Genomic DNA, 8,261 nt, shown 5'->3' with positions numbered 1-8,261 from the left:
GACTTCTGCAGGGTGAAAGCTGGTAAAATTCAGGAGAGGGCTCTCCTGTTAAATGATAGAACATTTCCCTTATTAACTCTGAGATGAAAATCCTCAAATCCTTTATGGGATCAAGATTTTAATTTCATTATTACTCAGAGGTTCTAAAGAATCTTATTCACCCTGGGTAGCATTCATTTTGCAATTCTGGTTCATCTGGAATCTATTTTTAATGCAGTCTATGTCTCTCAGCCCTGCACTCTGAGGCAAACAGCAATGTCGTTTCGAGGGTATAAATGTTCCTCCGGGCCCTAATCCCTTCTGTGTAATGGGGCATTTGTTTCTCTTCAGTGAACAGTAAACCTGTAATTCCATTTAATCCTGAGTGAGGTTGAGAGAGCAGGTTTCAGTTATTCACTCTCCCACCTACTTTCTACAGACTTTTTATTGTCACAGAAGACCCTTCAGAATTTTTACAAATCCCAGAGTATTTGTCTAGTTAGTCCCTAAAAAGATGCTATAAGTGGAGTTCGGAGTCTAGGTCAATTGCATCATCTAGGAACTTCTGAACACAGGTTGGATTTGGCCTGGAATCTCTGACTGTCTGTCACCTGATCCTACTAGAGCCAATCCCAAAGCATTTAGTGTTTGAAGTGATTAAATAAGTATGAATACAATGAAATATATAGGTATAGATATGCATATAATAAATACATATGGAGGGAAAGCTTTTCTGGTAAAATGCCTTCCACTACTCTAAGCTGACATAGTGGTCCTGATGGAATGAAGCATGGAAATCTACCAACAGATGAGACGGATTTTTTTTTAGAATGTGACAATAGCAGGGGAAAAAAGAAGAAGAAGAAGAAAAAGAAAGAAAACAAGTACTTAAAGGTCCTTTGCCCTTAGCAAACTTTATAAGCAAAATGCCACTCTGTTTTAAAATAACATTTCTAGACCAAACACATCTTTAGAAGTCTATTCCAAGCAGGTTTTAACTCAGTGCTAAGGAATTTTTATCCTGGAATAATCCAAATTTTCTATTCCTTGGAGGCCAAGAGACTTAGGTATTTGGGAACCATGTGGTTTCCTTATCTAGTCAATCAAATAAAGGGCTTTGCGTGACTTTTGATTTGATCCCTGAACAAATATGTCCTTCTGATTGTGATACTTGAGGAGCTAAATAATGTGTGAAATTTCTTCCCCAGTGACTTTATGCTATGGATCTCAAATAATTCTTCCCTTGGGCTCTTTAATGCACCAAGTGCTCCATTCTACTCAGAAGGTAATTCTTTGAAAGTAAAATTTTAGTCCAAAGTAATTCATTAGCAATGCCAGTGAAGGATTAAAAGGAAAATTTATTTTATCAATAATAAATTGCTCTCTTTTGCTTTTATAGATATGAATTAAATACTTATTGGTTGTAACTACTGAAATTTAATTTTAGCAAAGCACAATTCACAGATTGAGACAAGGAGTTATTATAACTGAAGAAGATGACAGAGTTTGGGTTCAGACTGATCTTTCTAATTTCCTGCTCTAACCACTGATTGATTTCTCTTGGCACAGAACTAGACATGCAAGAGATTTCTACTTGGGTGTTAATTAGGATCTTTACCTTGAGTATGCTTCTGACGGTGTTTGCATAGAGCCCTTTCCTAATAGAAAATGTCTGAAAAATTTTAAGCACACGAAAGGGGGAAGGTGGGGAAGCCAGGATCTATAGACAAATGTACACGTGTAGGAGAAGATATTAGGAATAATTGGGAGGCAGGTGTCCTTGAAGAGATCAAAAATAGCAGTTAGGGTATAAAAAGAACAGAGACATCATTTCTAGTCCAAAATGAGAATCTGAACTTGTGATTTAATTACATGGCTCTTACAAATGTCAACTGAAGTGCCAAAATCATAGAAAAAGGAAGAGTGCAAATGGCCCAGGCAACAATGGAAGAGCCCCTCCCGTAGTCAGAGACATTGAGGCATTTATTCAACATGTGGTGCATGAAAGATGGAAGTCAGAGAAAGACCAATAGGCTGGCAATTTCAGGCTTGGGAGGGAAGTGAGACGGGCTTAGTGAAGGGCATCTTAACCAAACTGTCCTAACTACTTTTGGTTGGAACAAAATGAGTTGGAGAAAAGAATGAATAAAAGGATAATATGAATTGGCCCACTTTGATCCTAAAAGAGAAGACTGAGAAATGTGCTGGATGCTGAATCCCAATAGGAAGTCTAATAGTAACCACATCAGCAGCTCCCACAACCAACACTTACAGCCCAGGTGTCAGTGTTTTATAGGTATTAACTCAGTCATCACAACACATTTGCAATGTGGCCGCTTTGATTATCCATCTTTAAAGATTAGAAGAAACTGTGTCATAGCGATGTTAAATTATGATAGGTGATCAGGAGATGATATGATTGTCTTCCTGGACAAATAGAGTCTATCAAATATAGTTAGAACTTTAAAGAAGTCTCTGTATCAATGGATTTCCTGTAATTAGCACCCTGTTAGAAATCACCATGGGGAAAGAGTTTCCTAACAATAACAATAGAAATTTAAAATGTGTAAGAATAAATTTAATGAGTAGGATGTATCATGAAACTATACAATTTTAATGAAGCGCATAAAGAAACTTATGAATAAATAGAGAAATAATATATTCTTGAATAGACTATTGTAACAATACCTGTTTCTTGTATCTAGTTCGTCTATAAATTAAATTATTTTTAATCAGTATCTGATTAGGATTTTGAGGGGAAAGATAGTATATGATTAGAGTATGTATATTGATTTTGTCTTTAACTATAGAAATAATGACCCAATATATATAATTCCATGGTTAAAAAAATCATTTGTTGTAGAAGTTGGCATTACTCTTGGTCATCACATAGTCACGTTCTTCTTGTTAAACGTAAACATAAATGTATTATGAATCCTTCCAGACCATATTCATGAAGATGTTAGATGATGGATAAGTAGGTACACTTGATCTTAGCCAAAAGGCTGAGAAGCAATGATGGATAGGTAAGTAGGTAGGTAGATAGATAGATAGATAGACAGACAGACAGATTTATGTTATGGATTCCTCATTTTTCATAAATAATTTTATGCTATACATATTTTATGATCACTTGATGATGGATAGGTAAGTAGGTAGGTAGATAGATAGACAGACAGATTTATGTTATGGATTCCTCGTTTTTCATAAATAATTTTATGCTATACATATTTTATGATCACTTGATATTTTTACTTAACCGTATATGTCTTGGAGATGTTTTCACTTTGGTGTAGAAACCTCTCTTTCAATCTTTTTAATGTTTGTGGTATATTCTATGGTAGAGATGTAGTGAGCTGTTTGGGACTTTTTTTGGCTTTGGTAATTTCCCTATTGATAGGAAGTGATGATGAGAAAACGGGCAATTTTTTGAAAATAAGATTTTGGAAGTGCTACTATTATTGATAATGACATAATCTAGACTGTAGCCATTCTAAGTTAGAATGGAACACTAGGTGAGGGAAAATAAGATGTCAAAAATTCAGAGCAAGATGGATTATGCCTGTGGGTATTGAAATTGTCAAGAAAGTGGAGGTGGAGTGACAGAAAGACGGTATTCGAGGTACCAAAACTTTCACTGGTTGTGGAGGAATGGCTTGAGAATATTTGGTGACTGTATCCAGGAAGTGGAATAGGTAGGTGGTAGAATATGAATATATGGGCTTACAAATTATTGGGGTTTGTTCTAAGAAGGAGGCCTGAAAAAATGGTTCAAAATCTATTGAGGGAGTTGGAGGTATTTAATCTCTAGCAGGAATGGAGGCTAGGGTATGGAAGTATTATTTACATTTTATGCCATTTTTCTTCTTTTTGATTTCTTAACCATGTATTTCTATTACTTGGATGAAAATAAAACTAATTAAAATAAACTAAACATAAAAACAACAGCACTGGAAGAAAAAGCCATTTGTCAACAAATAGTGTTATGATAATGTTAGAATGTAAAATGCTCATGGATTATTCAACAAATCGTGTTAGATTAAATGGCAAACCATAAGGGAAAAAAGTTAAATGTTTGTTTTGGATCAACTTTCAAAAATCATTTCAAATTGACCAAAGATTTAAACATAAAAGCAGAACAACCAGGAGCAAATGTAGCTACGTACTGACATGGTTTGGGGGTAAAAAAAGGCCTTCATACCCTTACTGTAGGAAGGAACTCAAAAGGAATGTTAACCGAAAAACAAACTGAGGAAATGTCTTTTCAATATAAAACAGATAAATGCTATTTATAGCTTAAGAATTGTTATAAATTAACAAAAAAAATGGGAATCACTCAATTAAAAATAAGAAAACATATGAGAAGGCAATTCATAGAGGCAGAAACCAGGATAACCAATGAGCATATATTAAAGAGCACAATCTCATTAGGATTCAAAAATATACCAATGAACACCACTATAAACTATAATTTTCATCTATAAAATTTTTTAAAGTGTTTTCAAACAGCATTTTTCTGTGCTGGTAAGTACAGGAAAATGACATCTTGATGAATTTCTGATCATAGTAATGGGCAGACTAAGAAAGGAATGGGCTATTTGGGGCCCAAAACTACAATTTTCTTAGTACTTTTGTTCATTGAGTGAATTAATTAATGTATTTTTAAGGAATGTCTGAGGATAGAAGACCTAATTTGAGAGTTATAACAATTAATTTGTTCAAAGCCTTTATATGAATGGGTGTATAACATTCTGGATATATTTTGTGGAATTATTATTATGAAAAGAGGATTTTCTTACCCTCTGGAATTCCTCTCAGGGAAAGTGTACTTTTAAAAATCATATTATATCATATCATATTCAAATCTAATATAACTTGCCACAATGTATGAGTACTAAATTCATCTGATGAGATGTTTTCTCATTTTCATTTCTGAAGGGAACAACAAGCATAGAAAAAGTGAGACAGAAATAAAGAGAAATTGGAAAGTGGTCAGAGTCTGATAGAGCTCTCCTAGTGTCCACCAAACTCATGGAATGATTACCGTGGGAATATTTTTGTGCAAATAGGCAAAGAATGGAGCTTCACATGAGATGACCCAAGAACACAGTATATAGATAAGGGGATCTGGAGGTGGAGGGATCAAGGACATGAACTCCTGGGAATTCCCAGAAATTGTGGAAAGGTGTTTTGGACTTCAGAGTTTCCAGATAACTATTCAGCTTTCCAATGTCATCATAAGTCAGGTGGAGTTTTAGAACCCAATATTTTTATTATTCCTTTTTTCCTTTGGGTGTGCACTCTTTTTTTTTTTTTTTTTTTTGTATTAAGAGAATAACTTTTATGTTGGAAAGTACAAGGCAGAAAGGAGAAAAAAACAAACAAAAAACCCCAAACAGGAAATATTTCCTGCAGGGCATTTTTTACACACTACTTATATATTTTTCAACATATATATATATATATATATATATATATATATATGTATATATGTATATATATATAATAAATATATTTCAACATATATATATATTTTTTCAACATACTTGTATTTTTCAACCTAAAAATTTATTTCAACCTCCTATGTTTACTCCCATTTCTTAATATTTCTTACTGTTTCATTATATTTAACACTAGGCATCTTGGTTCATTGGTGGTGGTTTGTTTCATTTTAATAAATTGAAGCCTGAGTTCTACTTCTTAAATATTTGCAGTTGGATGCCAAAGGTGGCCTCCTCTAGTGGGGAGGAGTAGAGGCTTTCTTTGCCTTTGACAAGCTGTAATTAGCTACGATCCCTACACCAACCGATTTCTTCTTGAGGATGTAAGCTCTGAGGTTAGATGCCACTCACTTGGGAATAATTAACAATATAGATGACCAATTATCCATAATCTTCATTCATGGATGGGATTTGAGAAATGCCATTTGGTTTCCCACAGGTTAATTCAGTCCCTTGATTCTTAAAATCCTTCATGGTTAGTTTAAAAATTAATCAGACTGCAAGGTCAGTTTCCATTTATCTTTGCTGATTCTACAGATTATTTGATTACTTGAAGATGGTCAAACCTAAAAATACTTATAAATACTAGGGGAATAGAAGAAGTTTTAATAGCAATAAAGGTATGGTTTCTGCAGAATTTTTTTTAAAAAAGGCACAATCATACATTTTTGATAAGAGAATAAAATATTTTTTCTTAATTAAAAAACAAGAATGGCTATCAGAGAAAAATACTTAAAAGGAGCCAAGCCTGGATTGGCAGGGTAGTTTCTCAAGAAGATAGTTGTTTAACTTATGTTTAGAAATGAGAGTATGCTCATCTCTTTTCCTTCAAGGTCATAGTCATTGCTCTAAGATAAGGATCCTAAGCTTCCATACAACATCACAAGCACCCAGAGACTTTGAGTGTGTCTTTCCTTTCTGAGGCCAGAGTCCCTGTGAGTTTATAGATGACAAGAAGCACCTGCCAAGAGAGCCCCAGGAGGTGGACTCCCACTTCATCTCACCCTTACCTTGTGTAGGCATGAAACCACAGTTGCTACTCCTACAGCAAGACAGCCGACTTACTGGTGTCTCACAAATATATTTTCCTGAACTCTAGCATTTGTTGTCTTATTGTTTTCTATCATTTCACCTCAGGCTGTACTGATAATCTGAGTAAAATATGTCTGTTTGACTATTTTTAAGTTTTGGGTTTCAAGAGGCACATGTGTATACAAATATCCTAGCATCTTATGGAGGGTAGACCTAGAAGCTAAAGGGAAAAGTGTTCGAAATGGGGCAAAAATCAAAGAAAACCTCGGCACCTTGACCTCATTTTCTCCCTTACCCAGAATGATCCCTGATCTCTGTACCCAAATAAGCACTGAGTGGAAGAGAATTCTTCTCTCTGGTCCTCCAGATTGTAATCAAGCATTCCTGAATCTTAGGGTGACACAATGATTAACATTATTATTCATGGATTTAGTTTTTTTGTTTTTGTTTTTTGGTTCTTCATGCCATGTTTATTGAGCACCTACTATGTGTTAGGTATCATGGAAGGTAACAGGAGACAAAGCTAAGATCAGAAAGGATAAGGTAGCTGTCCTATCAAAGTGTACAGTTTGTGTAGGTGATAGACAATTAAAAAGTGTGCAAATAAACAACCAGAAATAATTAAGCTTTTGGTAAGGAATAGGAAGGAAATAAGGAGTGTTCTGGGGTAAATAGCATAGTGGATGGTGGAAGGTCAGAAAAGCCTCTTTGAAGAGATTACATTTAAGCTGAAACCGGAAGGATTGGGGGGGGAAAAAAGCTACCACACTTTTCTAATATATTTTGGCAGCAGAACACTTGTTTTTAAAATGAAATCATTAGTGGAATATTCCTCAAAAGCAAGTAAAAGAGACTTGCTCTGATAGAAGCAGTTGGGGCAGCAACTCTGCTCACTCAGCCTCTCTCCTAACCATCCTCCATCCCCAAAGGGACTTCAGACATTCTTGGGCCTCTTCCTGGTACCTGGAAGAGCCTCATTTCAAAAAATTGTCCCAGGCTCTGTGGAACACAGTTTGAAAACCACAGTGAGATATGACCCTACACCAGTTAGAATGGCAAAATTAACAAAACAGGAAACAACAAATGTTGGCAAGGATGTAGAGAAAGGGGAACCCTCTTACACTGTTCATGAGAATGCAAACTGGTTCAGCCACTCTGGAAAACAGTACAGAGGTTCCTCAAGATCTTAAGAATAGAGCTACCCTATGACTTAGCAATTACCCTACTAGATATTTACCCCAAAGATACAGATGTAGTGAAAAGAAGGGCATGTGCACCCCAATGTTCATAGCAGCAATGTCCGCAATAGCCGAACTGTGGAAGGAGCTGAGATACCCTTCAACAGATGAATGGAAAAAGAAGATGTGGTCCATATATACATCTGAATATTACTCAGCCATCAGGAAGGATGAATACCCACCATGTGCATTTACATGGATGGAACTGGAAGGGATTATGGTAAGTGAAGTAAGTCAAGCAGAGAAGGACAATTATCATATGGTTTCACTCAGATGTGGAACATAAGCAATAGCACGGAGGACCACAGGGGAAGAGATGGAAATCCAAAGGGGGACAAATCAGAGAAGGAAATGAACCGTGAGAAACTAAAAATCCTGAGAAACAATCTGGGGATTTCAGAGGGGATGAGGGTGGGGTGATGGGGTATCAGGGTGATAGGTATTGAGGACAGCACATGCTGAGATGAGCACTGGGTGTTATACTTAACTAATAAATCATTGGACATTACAT

The sequence above is a fragment of the Mustela lutreola genome, chromosome 13 (genome assembly GCF_030435805.1).
Source record: "Mustela lutreola isolate mMusLut2 chromosome 13, mMusLut2.pri, whole genome shotgun sequence".
Classification (NCBI taxonomy): domain Eukaryota; kingdom Metazoa; phylum Chordata; class Mammalia; order Carnivora; family Mustelidae; genus Mustela; species Mustela lutreola.
Note: the sequence above shows the minus strand (reverse complement) of the source record.